The 13,904-nt window shown below is 38.0% G+C and overlaps 1 protein-coding gene across 5 annotated transcripts in view; it reads left to right on the forward strand.

Moving 5' to 3' along the window:
* The window catches only part of LOC150108743 (twitchin-like), a 2,666,638-nt gene extending 2,654,039 nt beyond the window's left edge, over positions 1–12,599 (forward strand). For all 5 annotated transcript variants that reach the window (XM_090390962.1, XM_090390961.1, XM_090390964.1 and 2 more), the window contains one exon: positions 11,906–12,599. The gene's annotated coding sequence lies outside the window, so the exon portion shown is untranslated. The remainder of the gene's footprint in view (positions 1–11,905) is intronic.
* The last annotated feature ends 1,305 nt before the right edge of the window (positions 12,600–13,904 follow it).

Here is a 13,904-nt window from a genome sequence, read left to right on the forward strand (position 1 = left end):
CCATCCGGTATGCGATGGATGGTTATAATCAGTGCTGAGTTTGCAGACATCAGATAACTGCTTACTGTTAGACAACCTAAGCAGTTGTCACAGGCACTAGAACTTGATATATCAGGTTCACAGTATACCTTGATGGATGTTAAGTTTAAAAGTACCACCACTACCATATTGACCTGAAAAAATTCAAGTGCCAACGATAAATACCAAAATAATTGAGAGGGAAAGTGGATAAATGTAGAGTGATGTAGGAGGATATACATTTGGAATGACTGAGATGCCAATTGCCATAGCATTTGCTCTACCTATAATGTATTATTATTATTATTATAATAATAACGATAATTTTGAAGCGCACCCCAGGCATAGGGTTGTGCGCTTCGCAATCCTATGCCTGTAGAAGGAGTGTCCTAGGTTCAATTCCCGTCGGTGATGTGAGGAGCTCAAGGATCTTCCTCAGCCATAGCCAAGTTAGCCAGTCTTGGGCATGGACAGTAGAGTTTTTCCCCCAGTTTAGCTGGGATTTTTTCATCCCACAAGCAGGCAAACCGGCCTCGTGAACACACACAGACTACAGTCATGAATACCTCCAATAGGGATGCAGCAGAGGAGTGTCGTGCCAGCTGCATTATTTTGCCATGACTCCTCATTAGGAGGAGACCCAACCCATCTGAATCAGATGGAAGGGAGAGATAGATAGCCACCATGGAATTGGTAGACTCATTGTGAGAGGCCCACTTAACTCATCCACCACTCTCCATGTAAAAAATCTACTCTGCAACTTCTTATTCTTTCCTTCTCACTTTCGACTCTTTTTAATAATCCTCTTGGTGCTAATCCAGTAAAATCCCCTCACTAATTAAACATCTCAGCCATAGTACCTGTTTTCCTCCTACTAACCAATTTGCAATTTATATTTCCTCTGCCTCTTCAGCATAACCACATTCCAGAGTCCCAATATTGACTTGTCATTCATTCTGTATCCTCTTTGAATATGTTTCTACATTTCAATGAAAACTAGTTGACCAAATCTGAGCACGGCAGTCCATCTGTGCTCTGATCAATTTTTTATACAGTGGTACAACTGCTTCTCTTTCAATATAATTGCTTTCTCAGATATGTGATTAAGGTTACCAGATTGGCAAATTTATTGCAAAATGAGTTAGATGTCATAAGAATTTCTAAATTTCTTATTTTTCAATAAAATACATTTTCGGTGCTTATCTTGATCATTATATTAAATATTATGATATAAATACAAAGAAATACTTTAAAAAAAAATACTTACAAAATAATATTATAGTTACAGTAATCCTCAATTATCTAACAGCTTAAAATCTATTTTCTTGTAATTCACTGGTTGGTACAGCATCATATCAATGAAGTTACATGGTACTGTACCAGAAGTTGGTTAGAATCATTAATTGATTCATTCAAGAATCATTAACTGATTTTTTGGGAAATGAACAGTTAAATAATTGAGAGATCACTATATTGTGAACTTTTGAAGCATGAGGAGAACAGCAAGATGACTTGAATCAGAAAAATATTGCACCTATATTACATAGGACAGAGCATATGCTACACAGCTAGAGAAACAGCTGGCAAGAATTGCTTCTTAATCCTGAAGAAAGAAGTGAGAGGGAAGAGTAAGGAGAGGATTACCAAGTGAAGAAAAGAGAAAAACAAATCAGACAATATTGTATGGTGATTATATGATTATAGATGCTTGATGAGCACATAATGAAATCATGCTTACCAGCTGTGAAGAATAAATATTATTATTATTATTATTATTATTATTAAACAAGACCTCATGGAGTCAAAGACTCATCTAGGAGGTCCTTTTATCTCACACACATCTCATCATACCGGGTCTTAAACACATTCAAACTCCCTGCAGACACCACACTCTCAGGCAAGGCATTCCAATCATTCACAACTCTGCAAGAAAAAAACCTGCCTCTCACTCCCCTACTCACACCCTCTTTATACAGTTTCCAGGTATGACCTCTGGTTCTCCCCTGATCTCCCACTATTCTCTGTAGAACTTCTCCACCATTGATCCTATAACAACCCCTTACCAACTTGTAGGTCTCTATCATATCTCCCCTCTTCCTTCTCTCCACTAGACTCTACAAATTACATCTTTTCAATCTTTCCTCATACTCGACATTCCAGAGGTCAGAGACTACCTTAGTCAGTCGCCTTTGGACCCTTTCCAACATCTCTTCATCCTTCTGAAAACCAGGTGACCAAATCTGGGCACAATAGTCCATGTGTGGCTTAATCAAGGCCTTATACAATGGAACAAGAATCTCCCTACTTCTACACGTCAGTGTCCTCCTCATCATTCCCAGAAGTCTTTGTGTTGTCTTCACAATTTTGGCGATGTGTCCCCTAAATTTTAGATCCTTATCCACTATCACTCCCAGATCTCTTATTTCCTCTACTTCCAACAATATATTCTCACCAAGCATAAATTCTGCATCCCATCTTTGTTTTCCAAATTTTAAAACCTTACATTTTGCAACATTGAACTCACATCCCCATTTGCTTGCCCAATCACTCAATTTATTCAAGTCTTCTTGCAAGGCCACAACATCTTCACTACTCTTTATGGTCCGTCCCAACTTTGCATCATCTGCAAACAACTGAATATCTCCATCCAAATCTTCGCCAATATCATTAATATACAAGTTAAATAGTAATGGCCCTAAAACAGATCCCTGAGGCACTCCACTAGTGACTTTCCTTTTCCTGGATATTGCACCCCCATACACAACTTGTTGATACCTATCAGATAGCCAGTCTCCAATCCAATGCACTAATCTAATATCCAACCTCATCTGCTCTAGTTTGACTGTCAACTTATCATGAGGTACTCTATCAAAAGCTTTTGCAAAATCCAAGTATATTACTGTGTATCCTTCTCCTCTGTCCAAGGAAGCAGTCACTTTATTGTAATAAGTAAGTAGATTACTAAAACACGACCTCCCTTTAGCAAATCCATGCTGTCCATCAAAGATTATACCATTGTTGTCAACCCAACTCTGGATCCTAGTTCTCACAAGCTTCTCCAACAACTTAACCACAACACCTGACACACAGATAGGCCTATAGTTTGATGCTTGAGTTCGATCACCTCCTTTATGAAGTGGCACAATCTTGCCCTCCTTCCACTCTTTAGGGACTTGACCAAGTGCAAGACTCGTATTAAAAAAATATGTCAAGGCAGGTGTCAACACTCTGGCACATTCCTTCAGAATACGCGGTGATATATTATCAAGTCCCACAGCCTTATTTACATCTAGTTTACTCAACTCCCCAAACACCTCTTGCTCACTTACAGTCAGTCTCTCCTCCCCATCATCAACTGCTCTTAATCTCTCCATGAAGTCACATTCACAAGATTGAAAGATCTTTATGAACTGCTCATTAAGTATCTCCACCACACATTCTGCAACAGCTGTCTTTATACCATTTCCTCCAATCAATGTCATCCTTCCATAATCATTCTTTCTTTTGCTGGCTACATATCGAAAGAACTCCCTAGGATTCTTTTTAGCTTCATTAGCTAACTGCTGTTCATACCTCTCTTTAGCTACTCTCACCAACCAAGTCACTCTCCTTGCCTGGTCTTTGTAGAACTCATGAAATTGGTTACTTCCACTTCTCTTATGCTGCCTCCACAATGCCCTTTTTCTCTGCATTGCATGCTTAATCTCTTTATTCATCCATCTCACACCTAACTTATTTAACCTTCTCACCCGTGGTATACATTTAGACATTGCATCCACTAAATATTTTTTGAAAATCCCCCAAGCTGCATTGATCTCTTTTCCAGCTAACTCCTCATTCCATGCTACACCTGCAAGCTGTCTCCTGAGCTCTTCATAATCACCCCCCTTGTAGTTCCACATATACCCTTTTTTCACAGGGGTCCTTGCACTGCTGGCAACCACCCAAGTAATCACCTCATGGTCACTTTCACCAATTGGTGGATGATTTGATACCTCATTGATAATTACATCCTCTGATGAGATGACCAAATCCAAGACCCTTAATCCTCTTGTGCCCTCTGTTACATACTGTCTGAGGTAGTTATCCCTCAAAAACTCAAGAAACTCATTTTCTTTACTTCCAGTTGCTATCTCTTCATTCCAGTCTATATTGCCATAATTAAAATCACCCATAATAATCACCCTTTTCTTATTTGCTTGGCTTATTTGACTATACATTTCACTATCACCACCATCCACATTACCAGGTCTATAACAACATCCCACCAAGTATTTGATTCTATTCACCTCTATCTCACACCATACTGCCTCAAAACCACTGGCCCCATTTCCCTCTTGCATCTCTACCTTGTATGGACATAACTCTTTCTCTATCGTCAATAGCACTCCCCCTCCCTTTTTACCCCTTCTATCCTCACGAAACACATCATACCTTTCCATCTCTATTCCTGTCTGGAAGGTAAAAGAGTTAAAAATGTTTAAATGAATGTTTTAAAAAGTGAAAATTGTGGAATGGGAGAGGTTGCGAAAGATTTACTGGAAGAACTGAAAAAGAAGAGTGATGAGCACAGGTAATCAGTAACCAGGTGACCATATCTCTGCACACAGAAATCTAGATGTGACCTGATCAGTGCTTTAACACAGTGACACCATACCTTATTTCTATTTTTTGCTATTGTTTACATTATAGTAGCAATCTTCTGGGTAACCTTTATGACTTTTGCAATATGTCCCTGAACTTTAATTCATTATCTATCAATACTAATAGAAGATTCCTCACCTCCTGAAGCAGAATTTCACCAGTACAACAAACTTCATCTCTTCCTCTGACCAAAGTGCATGACTTTATAGTGAGCAAAATTGAACTGATATCCTCATTCATCTACCCAAAACATTTAACCTATTTGAATCCTCTTGTAGCAAAAGCACACTAGCACTCTCGGTGCTAATACTTTCTACAATGTAGCATGATCTGCAAACACCTACCTCGAATATCAACATAATATATAACAGCCAACCATCCCTTAACCAGGGTACTAACTGATCATCCATCTCGATTATCCTCAATTTCAACAATAGTTTTTCATGCAATATTTGGCTGAGTGGCTAGCATATCCGCTCTCCAGCCAAAAGGTTGTGGGTTCAAATTCCACCATGGACATGGATTCTTGTGATTGTCTGTGAAAATACTAGTGGTGGTGGTGGTGGGCAGTAGATGCCATTGGTGTAGATGATGAGGTTCGCTGTAGTTGGTGGAAATGGAGAGTTGTAGAGTAGGTGCCCTCCCTTGTTGAGTCTTTGGACTCCCTGAAGGTGTCACGTAATAATAATAATAATATTCTAATAATCATCTTTGCAAAATTTAGAAATATCACATTATATTTTATAGTATATTTTTTATAGAAGGATGGCAACTGTATTAGACAGGAGATGCTATCTAATACAGTTGCCATCCATTTTTAAAAATGTAACTGGATTACTGGAAAGTTTTCCCCTTAATAAACTCATGTTGCCCTTTGGAATATTCTCATCAATCTAATTCTGTATTGTATCTCTAACACCAGCTTCTGCAACACCTAATTTATAAACTGGCTTATATAAGTAGTTTGCCACCACTAGCCCTTATGTTTCCTTATGTAGCAGCACTATTTTTCCTTTCTTCCACTCTTTAGGTACTGTTTCTGTTACCTGACTCATGTTGTCTAAACAAATCAAGGGCACTGTTAGTTTCTTTGCACATTCCTTTAACACACACACTATCTGATCAAAAATATCTGGATGCCTGCTGATCCATACCCTCACCTTAATATGAAGGCATTAATATGGAGTTGGTCCCCCCTTTACTGCTGTCACAGCCTTAGTCTTCTGGGAAGGCTTTCCACTAGATTTTGGTATGTTGCTGTGCTAATTCTTTCCTATTCTTCCAGAAGAGAATTAGTGAGGTCAGTCACTGATGTCAGACAATTCAGCCTTGTTCACAATCAGTGTTCCAATTTATCCCAGATGTTTGATGAGATTGAGATCAGGGCTTTATGCAGCCCACTCAAGTATTTTGACATCTCATCAAACTCTTCCTGCACATACTTTGCCTTATAATTGTAATGTTAATGTTTTTATTTTACTTTTACATTAATGCTAGTGATATGTAAAAACTCTCAACATGTAATTTGCTTACTTCACACCACTCACGAGGTTCTAAAAAAACTGATATATTTATTATTATTATTATTATTATTATTTCCCAAGACCTCATGGAGTCAAAGACTCATCTGGGAGATCCTTTTATCACACACATATCTCATCATACTGTGTCTTAAACATGGTATTTTGAACACTCTTATTTTACTTTATTATTTTTTTACTTTATTTTATTTTTTTTTTTTAGTTTTGCGAAGGCATTTGATAGGATTGATACATGACAAGTTGACTTTTAATTACAATATATGGGTTTGGATATCAGGTTAGAGGACTGGATTGGTAACAGACTTTCTGACAGATATCAGAGAGTTGTATATGGGTGAACAGTGTCATGGAATTCTTGGAACCCATGGAAAACTTCCTATCATGGGATAGGAAGCGTTTCATGGGATTCAGTATGGGGACCATTACTGTCTGACATTCAGTCTTTATGTTAGTGATATTGTAGCTGGATTACAGGAAGATATGCAATTGTTTGGAGATGATGTGAAGCTTGAGAGGTTATTAGTAATAGTGCTAATGTTTTATTTCTTCTTATGTGGGAGATGAATTTCATCACTGGTGTGATACCACCATACCGCTTAATGGAGGCCTGAAGTGGCTTTAAAAATTTCCATGTTTGGTCTCTAGAGCAGGATTTCCACACTATGTAAAATTAAAAAATACAATATATATATATATATATATATTTCATTTAAAAAAATAGAAGGAAAAATCCTTAGTTCACTCATGGTACAAACTGTACTATAGGTTTAAAAATAACCTTCCATGGGTGGTAGACATAAAAAAAGAAAATAGATTTGAATAAGCTGGAAAGGTGGACATTTTAATAGAATTAAATGAAATGTTTTGAATTTTGGGATCCACAGAGAGCTTCTTACTCACTTGGTGCAGATAAACCAGAAGAAGTGGAGGAAGCAAGAGATCTTGGAGTGATTGTAGATAGAAATTTGAAGTTCAGAGGACATATTGCAAAGATTGTGAAAACAACTCAGAGAATTGCTGCAATATTAGGAGGACATTGACCATGAGAAATAAAAGAATAGCAGACTCATTATATAAAGCTTTGATGAGACTGCATTTGAATTTCTGTTCTGCTCAGATCTGATCACTGGGATTTGAAAGTGATGAAATAATCTTGGAGAGGGCACAGAGATGGATAATGAAAATTGTATAAGGACCATACAATGTTGATTATGAGGATAGATTGAGGGCATGCAGACAGCAGAGTTTGGTGGCTAGAAGACAAAGGGCAGCATATGATTCAGACATTTAAGCTGTTGAAGGGTTATCATATTAACACTGAGGAGATTTTTCATATGCTAGAACAAGGGGAAGAGATACAAGGGCCATGGAAATTACAAAAGGAAGTAGCGAGTAAAAGGCTAAGAAGTAAGTTTTTTTGTCATGGAGAGTGGTAGCTGCATGGAATACATTGCCTGAGAGGATGATGAAATTGCAAATGGTGAATGCATTTTAGGAGTGATGTGATAATTTTGGTATGATAGACTGTATTGGCTATTATTGATCTCCCACAATTATTATTATTATTATTATTATTCAGGCCTCCATGGAGTCAAAAGACTCATCGTTGGAGGTCCTTCCTAAGAAACACAAAGTCTTTCATACCACTCCTTAAACTCACTGACCGCTCTTGCACTCACCACTCCATCAGGCAATGCATTCCACGGTTCAACCACCATCCATACAAAGAAACCACTCCTCACTCTCTTGCTCATGGTTTCCTTTTGTAATTTCCAGGGATGGCCTCTTGTCATCACTCCTTCCTGCTGTTCAACCAAGTGAAAGAACTCTCCAGTGTCAACCCTGTAACCACCTTTCAACAGTTTAAAAGTCTCAATCATATCACCTCTCCTTCTTCTATCCACCAAACTCTGCAGTCCACATTCCCTCAGTCGATCCTCATAACTAACATTGTATGGTCCTGAAACCATCTTTGTTATCCGCCTTTGTACCCTTTCCACATTAATTTATTCCCTTCAAATTCTGGGGACTAAATCTGAGAACAATAGTCTAAGTGTGGTCTGATCTTAGTCTTATGTAACGGAATGATAACCCCTTTTATCTCTGCAAGTCAGTGTCCTTCTCATTATTGCAGCAATCCTCTGTGTTATCTTCACCACCTTTGCAATATGTCCCCTAAATTTCAGGTTTCTATCAATCATCAACCCCAGATCTCTTGTCTCCCCTACTTCCTCCAGTATAACTTCTCCCATAGAGTATGTAGCGTCCCATCGATGTTTCCCAAACCTCAAGACCTTGCATTTTGCTGCATTAAACTGAGACCCCATTCATTTGCTCATCTATCTAGCTTATTCAAATCCTCTTGCAGGGCTGCTGCATCTTCACTATTTCTAATAATCCTTCTCAGCTTTGCATCATCCACAAAGAACTGAATATCCCCCTGCAATCCACTAACAATGTCATTGATATAAAGGTTAAACAATATAGGTCCCAGTACTGAGTCCTGTGGGACCCCCACTTGTAACCCTCTGCTTCCTTGAAACTTCCCCACCATACACAACTCTCTGATACCTATCGGACAGCCAATCCTGAATCCAGTTGACCAATCTGACATCCATGTAGCCCCATGTGCTGCAACTTAAATATCAGCTTATCATGTGGCACCCTATCAAATGCCTTCGCTAAGTCTAAGAAAATCAGTATATGCCTTTCCCTCATCTGATGCTCTTGTAACTTTATTATAAAAGACTAGCTTATTGCTAAAACAAGAGCGCCCCTTCACAAATCCATGTTGACTCTCACTGATAACATTACCCTCATCTGCCCAATGCTGTATACGGTCCTTCACTACTTTCTCCAAGATCTTACTAACTGCTGATGACACACAAACTGGCCTATAATTAGATATTTCCAGTCTGCTACCGCCCTTATGCAACGGCACTATCTTACCTTCCTTCCATTCCATGGGCACCTTTCCCATAGCCAGACTTTTATTGAAAAGCCAGGTTAAAGGCACTATCAGTATGAGTCTTGTGACTCCATGGAGGTCAAGAAATATAATAAAATAATAATAGATGCATTTCAGTGCCAAGTGTGATTCCTCCCCACCACACACACACACTGTTTATTGAAGTGGCTTGAAAATGTTCCAGTTTTGTTCTTCAGAATAAGGTTTCAGATTATACCCTTAGTGCCTGCCCACAATAGCACTGTACGATAGGTTGCCAACCTTCTGTCAGTGAGTGAGGGGAGGGGAATGTTTTAAATTATATTTATACATAGATGTACATATATTTACATAGATGGATGATGAAATGGTGTTGGGACTCTGCACAGTCCCAACACTATTGGTTATGAGGAGAGACTGGAAATGTACAAAATATAGGATTTGGTGAATAGAAGATTGGGGGGGGGGGGGGAGAATATGACTGAGATATTTAAACTATTGAAAATTTGCTATCATATTGACACTAGAGAGAATTTTCATATGGTAGAATGAGGGGAAGGAACAAGAATTATGCACCATCACTGGAAATTGCAAAAGGAGGTAGTGAGTATGAGGTAATGAGTAAGTTTTTTCATGAAGAGTGGTAAGAACATGAAATTTAGTGCCTGAAAGTGAGGTAAAAGTGGAAATGGTGGTGAGTTTAAGGAGTGGTATAATAGATTTGTCTAGTGTTGACCTTTCATGATGATTATGGATGATGCAATAGAGGTCAGGAAACTAATAATAATATGTCAAAACCTTGAATGTATTCATTTGTGTATAATTTGTAAAAAAAAAAAAAAAAAAAAAAAAATCATTTTTTCCATTAAAAGGATAGGATGTAAAATAACTGGCTTTTATCAAAATCAAAAATTATGCAGCTTCAGTCCCCCGATGAGTTCTCTTAGAATAACATGTCTCATGTGTTATGTCTTGTGTCTGGCTTGTGGTTCTTCTTTTATGTTATTTCTTTTACTTTCTATCTTATCATTCCTTAAATTTTATGCTTTATTTATCTCTCATGGGTATCAGAGATTTCGTTGCCAACAAATTTATTTTTGAGAACGACTGCACCAGCCAGCAACTAATTTCTGATATTCAAATAATTAACATTAATTAACATAGGGATCATGTGATGTGCAGTCGTGGTTACCCCCTTTCTTTCTTACATGAATTGTTTCCTCTCCCTTATTCACACAGGTCCGAAGGTTTTTATAAGTGGTAAGTTAGTCTCAGAACAACAGAGCTCATGAGCTTTGATATAAAAGAATACATTTATTAAAACACTAGTATGGATACACTTTTGAATAATCATTCAAGATACACTTTAAGTAAAAATATCAATGCTAAGTTACCTTCTTTGAACTAAATTGAGAGTCTGAACCCCCCATCCCTTTTAGATTAAGATATCCAAAACTTCAGTCTTTATGCTTAAGCAATTCAAATATATTAAGCTCAGACTCGACTTATCCATACAGGGTTACTCAATGCTCATTTTCTAAGCACAATTAGATATAAACTTTATACATGGCATATCAAACTCATTCTAATTTATATTCTAACATGGAAAACAAATTTCAATTCTGCAAAGTCTCTATGCCCACATTTTAAGTTAGGCTAATATCTAACACTACAGCAAATAGCTTCTTCCTGACAAACAGGTCAAAAGTTAGGTTCCCTTCTCGGCACAAGCTTGGAATTGCACCAGCTTACTTGACACAGACAATTAGTCCAAACAGTCATTAAGGCACTATGGGTAAGCTAATGTATGGAGCTCCTCAAAACCTTGGCTCCTTTTCTTTTTTTTTTTGGTTTACAATTCTAGAATATACATGAAAGGGTTGTACATTATCATCTTGTCTTTTTTCATGGGGTTTCCGTGATTTCCTCCATGCTTTTACTTCCGATATGGCAAGGCTTCCGTATTCCCTAGCCACGTGTTTCTATGGCCTCTGCAACTTACTTATGCTTTCTTTGAAGGTTGCCCTTCGCTGGCTTTACATTGGCGTGGTTCACCAATGGCTCCTTACTGAAATTTTGACTTTATTCCTCAGGTAGCTTTATTCGACTCGGTTACAACAGCAACCAGGAGATTGTTGCTGGGCACCGGCAGCAAGCTTCCTCAGCTATCCAGGCTTGGATGGGAACACAGGAACAGAAAACAAGAGAGCATTTGAGTCTCGCGCCACACCTTATATCTCCATTGCGAGCGCCCTCTCTCATTGACTACGTCATATACTTAGTTACGGCTGATTGGTCACTTTAATTCTGAACTGTTTTAACATGGTTCTAAAACATAGATCTCTTAAGCACATTTAAAAACAACAATTTTGGTCCTGAAACACAGTTTTCCTTTGCTTATTTTACAAGGACAATAGTTCTAAACACAGATTTCCCTAGCTTATCTAATATTAATAATCTCAGTCGAGTTGATATACCTTTGAGTGAATATATACAGTACTCCCTTAGCCCTGTTCTTGGAAGTGTAAGCATGTCCTTATCCTTAGGTTTTCATTGTCTCTGTGTTGGGTCGGAAACAAATTGGCTTACGAATAGTAAGTCAGCCCTTTTTCCGACACAACACATGCATTAACATATTTGTGAATTATTTTAATTTTGAATATAATTACCCATTTCTTAATTCAAACATTAATGTTATGCTAATTATTTTATTTTCATTTTTCACTTAATTTTTTCATTGTGTTATTTTATTTAGATTGTACATCAGCCAGTTTCCTGCACATACATGAAGTGAACACATTGAATATTTAATGTTTCACTGGTTAGAGAAAAAAAAAAGGACAAGGGGGGTGAGAGAGAGATGTAATATACTATAGGGTCTTCGTTGTCCTTCAAGCATTACCAGTGAAAGAGGATATCCAGGGAAGCAAACATAATCATCATCATTTGCAGTTTTTTTGGAACCTTCTAATTAGCCTCATCAGGATACTGTGTAAAATAAGAACAAATTCTCAGGAGTGTTAACCAGTGAAAAGATCTCTTGCAGATTACAGATGAAGTAACTGTCAGGCACCTTTTCAAAACTCCTGTCATTATTTCTTACATGTTTTCCGTCATCATAAGTACATGCATTGTGAATAGTACAATAATAAACTTTACTGTAGGAAAGTGAAAAGTTCTTTACTGTTTAGTGCAATAAAGAACTTTTCATATTCATTTTCTCTCATTAGCAAATGAAACCTGTATTACAGACTGCCTGGGCCTAACCAGGTTTGTTATACCATATCTTTTATGATATTAATTTTAACAGAACAACAATTTCTACCAATAACTTTTTTTTTAAATAATTTAAAAAAAAATAGTATTAAACCTGTTTAGGCCTACAGTTAGAAACACTGTGCATCTGTAGAATGATCTGATGTGAATAAAACAGCTTATAAATATGTAAAGATTGTTTATTTATTTACATGTTTAAAATCACTTAGTTCATCATATTTAAAGACCATTATACTACTACAAATAGCAGTGCTCTCTCTCATGTTATACACACTGTAATAAAAGAATATGCAATTCTTCCATGATACATTAAGATTCAGATGAATGAATAAATACATATTTAATGAAATAAAGTTACATGAAGGAGGCTCCAAGACAGAAGCTGCAAATTATAGAATAGTTAGAATCTCAGAAGTGGTAATTAATGCATCAGAAAACTTGGTTTAGGTCAGAATTAAGGAATAGGTATGTCGGAATATAATGCTCTGTGAAAGGCAGGTCTTGCCTTCACTTTACCAATAATGCTAAAAGGACTTCTTCTTCCTCTTCTGTAGCTTCTCCCACTTAAGTGGGGTCACTGTTGATAATGAGTCTCCTCCACACCTTCCTGTCTTGGGCTGTCACCACATCCAAGTTCTTCATCCTCAAGGCCTCTTCTACCAGCTCCCTCCATCTCTTCTTTGGCCGCCCACACTTCCGCCTTTCTTGCACATCTATCTGCATGACCCTTCTTCCCACATATTCGTCCTCCCTCCTCATCACATGACAAAACCATCTCAACCTTGCCTCCCGTATTTTCACTCCTAACTTTCACTGTTCCCCTTACATAGTCATTTCTCAGACGATCCTTTCTGGTCACACTGCACATCCACCTAAGCATTCTCATCTCTGCTACCTCCATCCTGCTGATGTTATTTTTCCTCAGGGCCACAGTTTCTTAGCATATGTCATAGCTGGCCTCACTACTGTTCTATAGATTTTGCCTTTCAGAATGATCGGCACCCTCTTATCGCATAACACTCCAGCCATCTCCCTCCAGTTCCTCCAACCCGCTTGTATCCTGCATCCCACTTCCTTCTCAGCTCCTCCATCTTCTTCCACTGTTGAACCTAAGTATCTAAAGTCTCTCACCTTCCAGATGACATTTCCTTCCAGCTCCAAATCTGTCTCCTGTCCACCGCCCACTGTGCAACACATATACTCTGTCTTACTTCTGCTCAGTCTCATACCTCTCTCTTCCAGTACTTTTCTCCATCTTTCCAGTTTAGTTCCCGCTTCTTCTCTTGAATCTACACACAGCAAGATGTCATCTGCATACAACATTGTCCAAGGTGCAGCTTCTTTCACCTCCTCTGTTACCACCTCCATCACAATATTAAACAGAAACAGACTTAATGCTGACCCTTGATGCAAGCCAACTGTTACTTGAAAACTTTCTGTCTGTCCCAGACAGGTCCGAACACTTGTCTTCACATTTC

Source organism: Typopeltis vanoorti, chromosome 3, assembly GCF_054136105.1.
Source record: "Typopeltis vanoorti isolate ZY-2024b chromosome 3, IOZ_Tvanoo_1.0, whole genome shotgun sequence".
Lineage (NCBI taxonomy): Eukaryota > Metazoa > Arthropoda > Arachnida > Uropygi > Thelyphonidae > Typopeltis > Typopeltis vanoorti.